This window comes from Amphiura filiformis, chromosome 7 (genome assembly GCF_039555335.1).
Source record: "Amphiura filiformis chromosome 7, Afil_fr2py, whole genome shotgun sequence".
NCBI lineage: Eukaryota > Metazoa > Echinodermata > Ophiuroidea > Amphilepidida > Amphiuridae > Amphiura > Amphiura filiformis.
Window position 1 is genome coordinate 50,371,818 of NC_092634.1, and position 13,888 is coordinate 50,385,705.

The 13,888-nt window shown below is 33.1% G+C and overlaps 1 long non-coding RNA gene across 1 annotated transcript; it reads left to right on the forward strand.

Annotated features, from left to right (window-relative positions):
• Nucleotides 1-3,847: 3,847 nt before the first annotated feature.
• Nucleotides 3,848-9,705, forward strand: LOC140157285 (uncharacterized). The gene is made up of 3 exons (XR_011859659.1): nt 3,848-3,967; nt 4,180-4,390; nt 6,132-9,705. It is a non-coding gene; the product is annotated as an uncharacterized lncRNA (long non-coding RNA).
• The last annotated feature ends 4,183 nt before the right edge of the window (nt 9,706-13,888 follow it).

The window sequence follows — 13,888 nt, forward strand, 5'->3', positions numbered from 1 at the left end:
TTCAGCCTCACCGAAAGTATGAGTCACAAACCTATAGATGTAAAAGCCATATCTCAATTCACCAATCTTGATTCATTGCATGACCTGATAAACCGTACAAGATCATGAGCCAGTGAAACATACCAACATTTATGTGACATTCAATAATGAAGGTTACACTGAGATCGCTCATTTATATCAAGAATTATGTGCAAAAAGGTTGAATTCCTTAATGACACTGCTAGTAAAAATTTACAAACTCACAAACAAGACTATTTTGTTGTTGTAAATTTGCAGTTTTGCATTCATTTATCGGTATTTGCCCAGATTGCCCTATCCCTTCAACTCGGACCTTTGCCTTCAACATGTTCAACTCTTCACAAGAAAACATCATACAAACAAAAAAACAAACAAACAAACATAAAAGAAAAATGCCATCATTGCAGTTTGAGTGAACTTGTTATACAATAGCATACAATAAAGACCAACTCCGTTGTACATTCATAAAGTCAAGTCTGGGTGAACCACCACCACCAATTTCCCCTTCAACCTACGTGTGGTTAATATTACAAATAATTGTTCAGGTAAAAGTGACAATTTTGGTCAATTATTCTGTAATTTGTCATAAGATATTAATTATAGGTGTTCAACCTTTATGTATGGTTTTTTTTATTTTGAAAACTAGGCCTATTCCTATCGTATAGGCTAAATAGCGAAGCATTTATTTGAAATCAATATTTTGTATTTACAGTGAACTTGAACATGGTTGAAAGCAAATGTTTTGGTTCGATGTGTTTTTTGCTTTTAGGCCAAGTAAAAATAAAAACATGTTTCTCGTCCGGATTTTTAAAAATTAGGAGAATGAGGGCTTTTTATTTTTATTTTTATTGGAAAATGACGCTAAATACCTGTATTTGGCACCATGTTTCAGGTATTCGACATGCAGATTGATATCTGAGAAAAGGAGGAGGCCCTTTTATTTTATTGTTTTGAGAGGTAGACCCCTCTAGTGATCACAAAACTCTTTTAAATGATGTATTATGCATTTACAAAACCGTAAAATAAGTTTCAACTTCTGAAACATCTTTTTCTACAAGTTATAACTGAAAGTTTACAAAATAAAAAGAAATTTGAAAAATCTTCAAAAAATGAGGAGGGCGCGGACGAGAAACATGTTTGTTTTTTTACTCGGCCTTATGAAAACTAGTTTATATCAAATAATTGAACTTCCGCTCGTACAAGAATTTGTGAATGAATTCCAGATTCCACAAGGCAATGCAACAACACAATACCAGTCTTTTAAAAACAACATTTTCTACTGTACTTGGAAAAGCTTTATTATGTTCCCGATTATGTTATGCAAAAATGTAAACCCAATGTATTTGAGAGTCTACCACAGTGAGAGTCTACCAAGTAATAGAACTGAGGCATTAATAATTCAGATAACCTGTCCTTGACTGGTAATTCTGGAGCGCACCATTGAAAAGTCAATACATAACAATAACAATGCATCCAACATCAATTTGCAGCAATGTGGGTGACATAACACAATAATAAAACGTGCACTTGATATGCTGCAATTAGTTTCCGCCTACGTATATTTGACGGAGTGGCTAGGGCTAGCAGACGACGTTTATTTACCATGTGTTTCCCCACAGGAGATAATCGTGTCTTCCCATCATGCACTATTCTAATGTCTATAAACAATAAATGTGTGGGTTTATTATAGGCCCTACATAAAACTTCATTGATGTTCCATTTCAATTACCATCCTACACTCTAAAAAATTGTAACATTTACTCAATGTTGAGTAAAGGGAAGAGAACAACAAAAAGGAACTAAATAATGTAGGCCTACTTAAGGGCTGGGGTATGAACGTTTGGACAGTATTTATTTTGGGACATTAGAGCACATCAGACATATCGAATTGCATTCTGAATACGAAGAATGTCATTCTGATATCAAATAATTTAGATTTTTGAAATTCGCAATTTGATACACATTTTATGGCAAATCATTAAAATTGATATTTTGATATTTAACAGTACTTGAAGTAAACTTTATAAATCTGATGATTTATACTTAAAGTGTATGTAGGTGGGATGAAAAGCCGACGATCAATTGAACAATTTTGACATTTCGTATTGAAGATATGGATTTTTTTTCCCAAAACACCAAAAAAATTAGGTCTTTTTGGGAAAAAATCCATATCTTCAATATGAAAGGTCAAAATTTTCAATTGATCGTCGGCTTTTCCTCCTGCTACATACACTTTAAGAATATATCATTAGATTTATATAATTACTTCGAGGACTGTTATAGGGTAAGTGCAGGTAATATGGGACAGCAGGTAATATGGGACACCTGTTTTCATTTTAACAAAAAGTAGCTTAGAGAAGGTAAACACTTTAAGTTGATTTGTTAAGTGTTTAGAGACATCAATTGTGCTTCAAGAAATGCAGTTTTGGAGTCTGTGTATCAAACTCTTGGAAATCAATGCCAACAAGAGTGAAATTGCCCAAAAAATTATGTCGTTTTTTTGGCCTGATATAAAATCAATGACGTCACATTTTATGATTGTGTATCCAAAAACTCTGGTACTGAGGGAGCATTTGTCATTTTTTATGATCTTTAGGTGATGGGTTAAGCTTATCAGCAGGTAAAATTCCACTGACAGGTGGCACTTTCCTTTATAAATGATTATTTTCTCTGATTTTCAACTGAATGGGTGCAGGTAATATGGGACACATAGGAAATTGTGTGCATTGTCAATGCGAAAAGCAAAACTATTTAGAAAATTGAATTTTCTTGTAGAAATTTGCATAAAACATTCAAAATCATGTAACAAAAATGTTTTTAGAACAAAAGAGTGATTTTCTGAACTTTTTGATTTTCACCATGGAGATAACACAGTGTCCCATATTACCTGCACATGCAGGTAATATGGGACACTTGACGATGACGTCATTTTGACGTCATAGCGTCCAAACAAACATAAAAACAAGGTAACATTGCCTGTTTTATTAATCTTAAAGGACAGGTTGTTCATCATAACAATCTCTTGTGGGCATATCTTCTTTAGTTTTTATGCAAATAAGCTAAACGTCCTTAATGGTCCCATATTACCTGCAGGTACCCTATATCAAAAATTTGAAAAATATCAAATTTTTATAATTTGTCATAAAATTTGTATTATATTGTGATTTAAAAAAAATGAAAATTATTTGATATCAGAAAGACATGCTTCGTATTCAGAATGCAATTCGATAGGTCTGAGGTGCTCTCATGTCCCACAAAAAATACTGTCGAAACGCAATAAACGCTCATTTTGGATCCCTTAATTTGACTATAGGCCTACTTTATTAAAATCAACACTGAGTTCTATTCACGCATTTTGTTGCTCTATTCCCTTTTGCTCAATTTATTGAGTAATTTTTATTTAGAGTGCATGTAAAGCTGTTATTCGCCGTAGAAAGTAATAAATCGGATTAACTTCCATGGCAATAGAGGAATACAATTTTGACTGTATCGCCCTGCACTACAAGCAGGTTGCACTCATCACCTGTGTATATGCCTATGCAATTATAAATTGAATACAATACCGCTCTTTTCAAAGATACTAAATCTTATACAGGTGCGTGTGATCAGCATGATATGGTTCAATGCGTGAACGTTGTAGTGCAGGGCGATATACTAGTAGTCAAAAATTGTATTCATCTATTGCTATGGTAGTTAATCCAATTGCTACATCACTTCTACAGCGAATAGCAAAGTAACGCAATATTCCACGAGTAATTTAGCGCAATTTCACCAATGCATGCCGGGAATGAATTATATTCTGATCTAGTATTTCCTCGAATGTGTGTGTCATTGACATCCATGTAAAGAGATCAAACCGATTTAATATTCATTTCATTCGCCAAACGTGAGGAAGTGCTCATACAAGTGACACACACGTTTTCACTTCTCATAAAATTTGGACAACATTGTAAGGATGTCTCCTTTTATTTAATATTTGATAATATTTGATGAATACTATTTTTGGAAACAGGCGACTTGTTAATCCAAATGGACCGAACTACAAAGGAAAGTTTCATCATCATTTGCATAATGTGTGCGCGGTCTTTTCTGATTACTACCCCAATTTTCTGAAATAGTCTGTAACTTCTATTTCTGATCATTTTGTTCTTACACACACAGGACCTGTTTCGATCCTTCAACACAAGACGCACCTAAGCAGACCGAGAGAACCACTGAACTGGGCATATCCTTTGACACCATGATTCGCACCACAGCTTTTGCCAAGAAGTGTAGCAGTAGGCCTACCACATTAAATGGAGTTGGCAGGAACACATACTATGATCTTGGCATTGGGACATCTTAGCTACTTCATGTTCATCATGCAGGACAGGTACGTTTGTTTGTTTAAAAGGTTACTCCGTGCGGAGACACACTTGGTCCCGATTCAACCCGGGATTCAACCATTAAATGGTCTCAGATTCAACCAGGCTCAAACAAATGCTCATGCCACGAAACTGCGTAGTTTGATTTGAGAAACTCTAAAGAACGTAACTCTACGCGAACTCGAGAACTTGAGGTCGGACACCAATGAAACAATAACCTCTAGAAGAAATCATTTCTATGCCGTGAGATTTCCGATTCGCAAACAAGTGGACAACTTTCAAGAAATGGGACGTGTTCCAAAAACTACGCCTAACCCTTATATTTTGATACATATAATAATAATTATACATATAATTTGTTTTCATGATGTATGGATAAATCATGATGTATGGATAAATCGATACAAAGAATCTAGTGAGGACTTGGATTGGAATTTCGAAATAACTACACCCTTCCTGTGCTACTGAAGACAATGTTTTCTTCTTCATAACCACAACCTTTAATTTAATATAATGATCATATATGTACGGTTTATTATTTTGGCTTCTATCGATTATTGAGGCCTGAGGTCAGTGTGAAGTTGTGACTCATTCTTCATTTGGCGATTTACCAGAAATCGACCATGCAAAACAACATTACACAGAACGATGTTTAATAATGTATGGTCGAAGGTCTTTATTTATGTGCGTGTAGCCACAAAAATGTGATTTTCAGATTTATACAGGACTACATAATAATTATACAAATTGTCAGAGTTGCATGGATAGTCATCATAGGCTTAACCACGTTCAGCAACAAATAAGCACTAAAAAGTAAATTATTCATGCAGTTGTATTTGTTGTATGTTTACTTGAGTGCTATTTAATTATTTGTCCGTTTTCAATATTTGAAGGTAAAACAAACGCAAAAAGTGTTTGTTCATAAAAGATAAAGACTAAAATTAGATGCAACATCATTAGGCCTTGGCAACCCGAGTTTAAATAGCAACAGTCGTATAGGAAGACACATAAATAAAGGTTAAATGCGTTCACTGTTGATAAAACCATGAACTCATGCATTGTTATTTTGCTGATAAGACCTTTGTGCGTAAGCTTTATCAATCATCAGAGAATCATATGTCATGCATGAGGCAGAAATATAATAAAACTGAAACAATCAGTAACCAAAATAATTGTTGTAAATTTTGTGTAAAGGCAGCAGAATTGAAAGAATTTCATAGAATTTAATTCGTCAATTGAGAGCTTTCTTAATACGTTATACATAGGGGCCTACATCGCAACAGCCGGGCGTCGGCAGATAAACCTACCCCCTTTTCATCATTATCACGAACATTAACATAATCACATTGATAAATAACTTAAATTATACTGTGTCACTGTTGATTTGTACATTTCCAAAATTGTACGGATACGGTCATCTTCCGTGTTTATGGGGGTCGTGTACCGTATTTACATCATCAATGGTTCTGATTGGTTCTTTACTTTTCCCACTTCCGTGCGTGTGTTTACACTTTGCGGTGTTTACTCCAGTAATTAATATATTGATATTACCTGGAAATACAATGATTACGTAAATTACGTAAAGCCGGTAAACAGTCTACATTAATAAGATTTTATCATTTTCATATTATGTAGGAATGCATGATCTTATGGTTTGATTATAAAATTATTCTGAAATTTACTAGGCCTATTAGTATTATACCGCCTATTTAATAAATTTCAATTTCACGTTATGTTTCTTTTGTATAGGTTTTAGATAGCCGCACAAGAATGACCAGTCAGAAGATGTGCTGGAGTTTCTTCCAACCTGCACTGAAGTCAACGTCTAAGTTCAAGTTGAAGAAGTTAGTTGCTGACTGAACGTAGATCATGGATATTCTGACGATGTTTCAAAACGAAGATGGACCACACGACAAAAGAATCGAAAACTGCATTATAAAAAAACCCACATGACCAAACAACTCAATAGTGGAGCTTGGTATAACTCGTCAATTGTTTATATGTTGTAAAATAATTCTTTATGTCTGCACTAACAATAATTGAACTATCACTTTGATTTGTGTTAGTTTTGAAATGCTATATACAATGCAAGTTAGTCGATCGCTTGTTGATCCGCGATAAAAATAGTTTTGCTCTGCGCAGCTAGTTTGGTGTTCTCTGGATCTTGACGATAGGCCATGTATAGATAGTAGATTTAGATTTCTAGTTAATCATGAAATTGTGCATACATTGTATGTACGTCAAATCTGAAATGTAATCTGTTTGAATCTGATTTATCATATATTTTTTTTATTCGACGTCAAATATTCGATGCAACAAGTATTCGTTATTCAATCTGTTTTAATTCATTTTTTAATTTTCTAACGAATGTTTGACGAAAAAAATCAATTATATTTGATGTCAAATATCTGGTGGAAATACATTGTCAATTTTACGTCAAGATACATACGTCAATTAACATGTCTGAACATAGATTGCATAACGAAGCCCACTTGTCGCATCGAATATTGAACGTCAAATTAAAAGTATGTATTTCTTCAATTATGATATAAAATTGGATCGGTTGAGCCCATATTTATTGGTCGAGCTATGAGTTTTAAAATATTGGACGAGACGTAGTCGAGTCCAATATTTTACAACTCATAGCGAGACCAATAAATATTGGGCGTAAAGCATCCAATTTTATCATTATTATGTTTTGGATCCAATATTATCACAACTTGGATCCATCAAAACATAATAATTAATAATATTGGAAGCAATAATTTCGGATAAAACTCAGATTTGACTTGGACGGGATTGGGGCATTTCTTCTTCTGTTCCTAAGAAAGGAAAACATTTTCTTTCTTCTTTATGAATTATGGGCATTAACATTTTTTGTTTATTTATTTTGTTATTATTATTAATTGTTATTGTCATGATTATAGCAACGCTGCCGCCTAGCGCTCGCATTATTTTATTTTATGCTTGCAGGGAGCTGCATGGGCAACTAATATTTTGTAAATTCGCATCTCGCCGCCGCGTCGCTTTTTCGCAAATGACAGAAATTATGATTTAAATGTAGTGCACTTATATTATGAACTGAAATATTACTTATAATAAAAAAAATTGATATCTAGACAAATTATACTGAAGAAATTCTCTTGGAGGCCAGCGTTTGTTTAGTTGGTTCTACCAAAGTGAATTGGACCAGTTTGCCAAAACTGAATTTAGGTAACGCATACCTTTCGCAATAAAAGCGAATGGTAAATGGTAATAATTTAACATAATTTTATAGTATTAATGATGTAGATTTGTTTTACTTCACTTTTAAGTCTTGCTCAGAAGGCGATAAATTATGGCAACCATAATTGAATCATCAATTTGGGGCCAACATCATATTTTAGTTTTTTTATATAATACATTTAGTTCAAATTACTTCATTTTAGCTAGTTTAAATGCCTTATTAGAGGTAACATCCTGCCAAACAAAGTATTTTTGCATAAAAAGTATTAAATATTCTGCATCCATAGGTTACCATACAAGTATTGTTACCATGGCTACTGACTGCTTCAGCATGTTCAGTCCAACTTCTCACCACTCGCCAGTATTACCGTAACTTACACAAATTATTCCGTAAAATATACTTGCGCTTGTTTTGCATTAACTTTAATTTCGAAAAAAGCTTATAATTAATCAGCTGCTTGATATGCGCTATATATGCACGCTTTCCGTTTTCGCGCAAACTGCACACACGCATGCTTACGCATTTTAGTTACGCACGCCTATAGCATAACGTACATGAAATGATGAACTTCATATTCATACAACGCAGCGATTTATTTTTGCTCGCACGCACGCACACGCTCTACCGCAAATTATTAAAAAGTAGTTTAGTATATAGTATAGTAGGCCTAGTACATTTATAAATAAATGCATGCTAAAATATAGTATAGTTTTAACCATTATAAAGTGGTTTAAACTGCTTATAGCGAAGCCCTTAATTTAGTGCGCTTGCAGCTAAAGCAGCTTATGAAAGCAAGAACAACTCAGGAGACAAAAGTAGATAGATTGGGTTATACTGAAAGGTCGGAATCCGCGAAATTGCAAAATTTTACTATTTTTGTTTTTTAAAAAGCCGCATTCATACCAAAATTGACAGTCTTTAACAAACAAATAAACAAACAAGTTTTCCTGTTATATACGTTTTTCTCAGCAATTAAAATTTTTTCTCATCAATTGAATTTACACGTTTCATCAATCAAAACGTGATGACATTTTAAACCTCCCTCTTTTTAATTACCATCCATGATGCAATGTATGGTTGGTCATATGGGTGGCAAAATGTATGTATACCTTTTTGTCTCTAGTGGCCTGCCATAGCTGCGTGTTGTCAGCCGACCTTTCAGTATGACGTTTAGTAAAAAAAAGATGCGCTTTGCGCTTTATATATCTGGATATATCTGGGAGGAGTTTCTGCCATGATAAATTGCTTATATTAGTAGTAAAATAGTTTAACACCGCACTGAAATATTAAACATTTTCTTTTTTCCCTAATTTTATTTGTAATACTTAATGTTTGCTTCAAGCTTGCTTTTACAAGCTCCCTTATAGTAATATTGCAATGTTATGTTGATGTGTGTGAATAACGTAATTGACATTTGTATTTGAATAATGTAATTGATGTTTTAAATCTATATTTTAACCATAAAATGTAGTGAACTATTTTCTGTTTTTGGAACTTCTCGCGCACGAGGTTTTTCCTATATTATGCCACTGTATTGCTGCAAAGACAACAAGTAGGTAGAGAGGACTTATCTCAAGACTAACGATGTATTACTGTATCTGTTGCATGTAGTCTGAGTTTTAGACCCTGTTTGAATGATGATGTAATGTTGATTGATTGTGTAGTTTTTGTTAATTGGTTGATTATAAGCTTATTTTTCGAGTAAAAAAAACACTGAAAACCTACTAAAACGTTTCATATTTTGATACTTTTCTCTAACATGTTTAAATACATTTTAACACGTTTAAGTAATTAGACAATTTGAATCGAACATAAAGGTGGGTGAAATTTTTGTAAAGATCACAAAAGTCAGCTTATAATAACAACACAATTATAATTTATTAGTGACAATGTAATGAATAATGAATGAGTATCACGATATATTTATATGTATTTTGTTTGCTTAAATTCACACTGCAAAAACAAGTGTTTATATTTAAACACCATATTGTGTTTATCAGAGCAACACTTAATAAACACATAATTCATGTTAATGGTCTAACACTAATGTTCATAAATTAACACTTGGTGTTATATTACAAACACTAATGTTTGTAATATAACACCAAGTGTTAATTATGAACATTAGTATAGAAAAATTAACATTAGTGTTAGACCATTAACATGAATTATGTGTTTATTAAGTGTTGCTCTGATAAACACAATATGGTGTTTAAATATAAACACTTGTTTTTGCAGTGCATGCGTTTGCTGTTGATGCAATATCTTGCCAGTATACATCGTATGTAATGCTTTCTTTAGGTTTCTTTTTAAATAACATGTTATATTTATCCGTATTAATTAGATCCTTATATTAATTTGAAGTAGAATCGTATATATAGTACATAAATTTGAGGTCTTTCATATACTAACAATAGCACAAGTCTTTAAAGGGGTATTATTCTGGGGGAAAGTGCATAAGTTGAACTAAGTTTTGAACTAAGTGAACTTATCTAATCACTGAAAACGTATACTATTCTACTATAGCAAGATGCAGGTGGTACCCCAGTGGTACTACTCGGTACTGAGCGTTGAACTTTGACCCTCCACGCACCTGTCTCATCTGCCAACAAGTAGTGAGTGACTAATAATTGTTTCTTCATGAATTTGGTGAGCGTGATTTCGATTTTCTTCTACTGAAATAAAGTTTATCTGTGAATATAATTCCTTAAAGACTTGTACCTAGTAACCTGTTTCTCCTACTACTAACCCCAAACAGCTAGAGGCTGAAAATTGTACATGCAGTACCTATCAGTATTACATCATCCTCCACGACACAGTTCAAGGTACTCCATACATTTACACAGTACCAACTTTGTAAATATCTGGGTGTTGAGGCTAATTTTGCTCAACATTTACAGTCTCTGTTATTTATTTATACTAGAAGAGTATGGAGTTTTGGAACTGTGTCTGAAGATTGAGGTTGTATAGTGTACGGGAATGCATTACATTAAAAACTGATGGATGGTGCTGAATATTCATAAGTAGCTAGACCAATCGCAACGAATAGTCATAGTGCTTGAAATTGTTTGTAATTTCTCGAGTACTGAAGTAAATTGGCATTTCAAATATTATAATTGAATGCTTAATACATAGTACAAATCATTATGACTATATCATAGATATTGTCAACCATATGTTATAGCATTGTAATCTCCTAATTAATTAATATCAGTAGTATTAATCTGAACTACACACATATAGACACTAAATAATGTTACAACTAGTATCGAACTTTCTTGAGTGTAGTCAAATCCTGTAAATGCACTTCTTATACATGTATTCAACTAGACACCTACAGGTCCTGCACATGCTTACTATTTTCACTTCTACAATTAACCTCTGACCTAACCTTTGACCTGAAGGGTTGCGTCTGATTGGTTTAAAATTTTGAACCATCAGCCAGCACTTATCACATTCTTTGTTTCAACAATCTAGTCACCTTCTGCACATAGATCACCCCTTCACTTTTTTAACCTTTAACCCCTGACCTCAAGTGAAAGGTTGAGTGGTTGTGACCTTTGAACTCTCACCAGCCAACACTATGTGGTGTGCCATGCACTTCTATATGTAGTTTTAGTTGCCAATTATATATTGATGGCATAAATGATTAAATAAGTTATAATATTGTGCAAATTATGTTGTTTGTACGTAAATGGATGTTGTAGGAAATATGACTGTTGTATAGTTATTTTGATATTACTTGTGATCACATGTATCTTCCAGATCTTCTATAGTGCCTATGGTATAACAAAACAGTTGTACTTATTCTATCTTTTGTAAAGATCTGCAATAAATATTGTTTAGATTTTGACATTTATTCTTTCTAACTATTCTGATGACAAAATCTGTATACATGTAATAATTATTCCTCCTCAGAAATGAATTTACATGTACATGCTCTCTGATTTTCTCTCAACAATTTACTCTTTTTTTCGTGGGAATTCTGGTTTTTTTTTATTCTTGTAATTACTGGACTTCCAATGAGCTGTATACTATCCTTCACAAATTATATTATACCTATACCTCTATGGTGTATCCTAATCAACCTTTTCATTTTCACTTTAGGCCATATAAAATTATTGTTTTGGTTCTCCTCCCCTCCCTCCTCAATTTCTGGGGTTGGTCAGATTTTTTAAAAAGATTTTCTAGAAATACTTTGGAATACTTTAGGAAACCCTCATACAGATGAATAGGTTTATTGGAGAACAAGAATCACTGGGGTTTATCCCTCAGAATCTCACATTCAGCGTTTCACTAAAATAAAATTGGTCCGTTTTCCTTAAGCTGTTGCAAAAGACCTAAAAACTACTAACAATTCTAATTTTACATTGGAAATATAAACCCACCTCCTTCCATCAATTTATAGAAATCCTCTGGACGAACATCCAAAAATAATTTTATGTGGCCTTAACATTTAGAAAACAGTGTTTTTTTCTAACATGTCCAGTAAAGGTACTACAAACACAGCTTAGATAAACACTTAACAAGTGTTCTGGGCATAAGCTGCAATATAGATGTTAATAGTATAGACCACAGACCAGTGTGTTCATAATACTTAAAATTATGCTCTTAATATATTTCAGGTTGAAATTTGGGTATTTTCCACAATACAAGCCACACCATGTATATACTGTACTTTCCTATCATCTCCACACACAATATGGGCTGTGGCTTATATACTGGAAATTACGGTACTATTAATGTTTTTGTAAATTGTAGTATTGGCTAATAAGTTGCCTTGTAAAGATTAGGAATTGCCACTCAGTCACAATGCCAGGGATGCCATTATTTTAAAACAGTGTCATTCTGTGTACAACTTTTGTAAGATGTATTATTTCAGAAAACCCCCCCCCAGTTGCACAATATGTAATTTCAGCTTGTAGATCTACAGGTTGTTGCATATAACTGCAACTGCGCAATTTATACCAAATTTAACGTCTTTGAAAAATTGTGTCAAGTTTGGGCTTGCAGAGGGTTAGAGGGTGGTTAGAACATGTTTCAGATCTTGAATAAATTGGACCTTATCCAATCCAGTGAAGTGTAATAAACATGTAGCCGTAACTATTTCTTATGTTCTACCCAATGGTATACGTCATAATCAGTATTATGTATTGTTAAACATAGGGATGCAGTTTATTATGTACATAAAACAAACTAGCACATCATCTGTATAATGCTCATGTTCATTCACATAGACTATTATGGTCCTTTAATTTGTATATCATTATAATTTTACAATATAAACAACATTTTCATAAGTGTAACATTAATATACATGCAAGTTATTTCTGTAATGCTTTTCATATTCTTCCCGATTCGTAAGTGTCTTTTTGTTTCAATAAAAACCTATTAAATTAAAATCATAATACTGTATACATATATATATATTCTCATTCTCAATTTCACATTAATCGATGGCTCAGTGGCACAGAGACGTATGTCCATTACTATTTCATGTTGTATGTATGACTGCCTGTGATACTCATTAGCTCACTCATGCATAGTACATGCTGTGCAAGAGGGGACATGTCTTACTGACTATCATACATAAAGCACCCAAATGGCTTTGTCTTACTGAGCCAAAGATTTGGTGTATCATGTAAATTATACCACACTATTAAAAAAATACTTTCCATGAACATGTTATGGATTAATCCCATCAATACTGTCACCAATCTTTGGTTGATGGTTGCATTGAAAGCACTGATTGGTTCATGTGATGTCATGTGAATTTGTTTGATCAGCCAATAAGATTATGATATTTAGTCACCTGATTCAATCAGCCAATCAGAACTTCACTTCCATATTTGCTACATTTGAAAAATAAAGTCAAAGAATTATAATGGCACTAGCAATGAATCACATAGTACATACCTTGATATATGTTGTATGCATGACCAAATGTTTATAATTTCTTTACTAAATATCAAAATAGATTATTGTAGAGTTTAAGGACCAATGTAACTTTGATGTAACAATAAGTTCTTGAAGGAAAGAAAGAAAATAACAACTGAATGAAAGAAAAAGAATTATAATATTCAAAATTGAAACTCCATTGTGTTTTCTTTTGTCTGTCATTTTTTTTTAAATCAACATTTCAATATCATGGTTCAAATGGTCTCTGGGAAATAGTAGACCCATGGTCTCAAGATCAGCTTGGGAAACCAGTTCTCACCATCTCCTTCATTATGATACTGAGTAGTCTATATTGCCTTGCTCATTGAAATTCCTATAAATC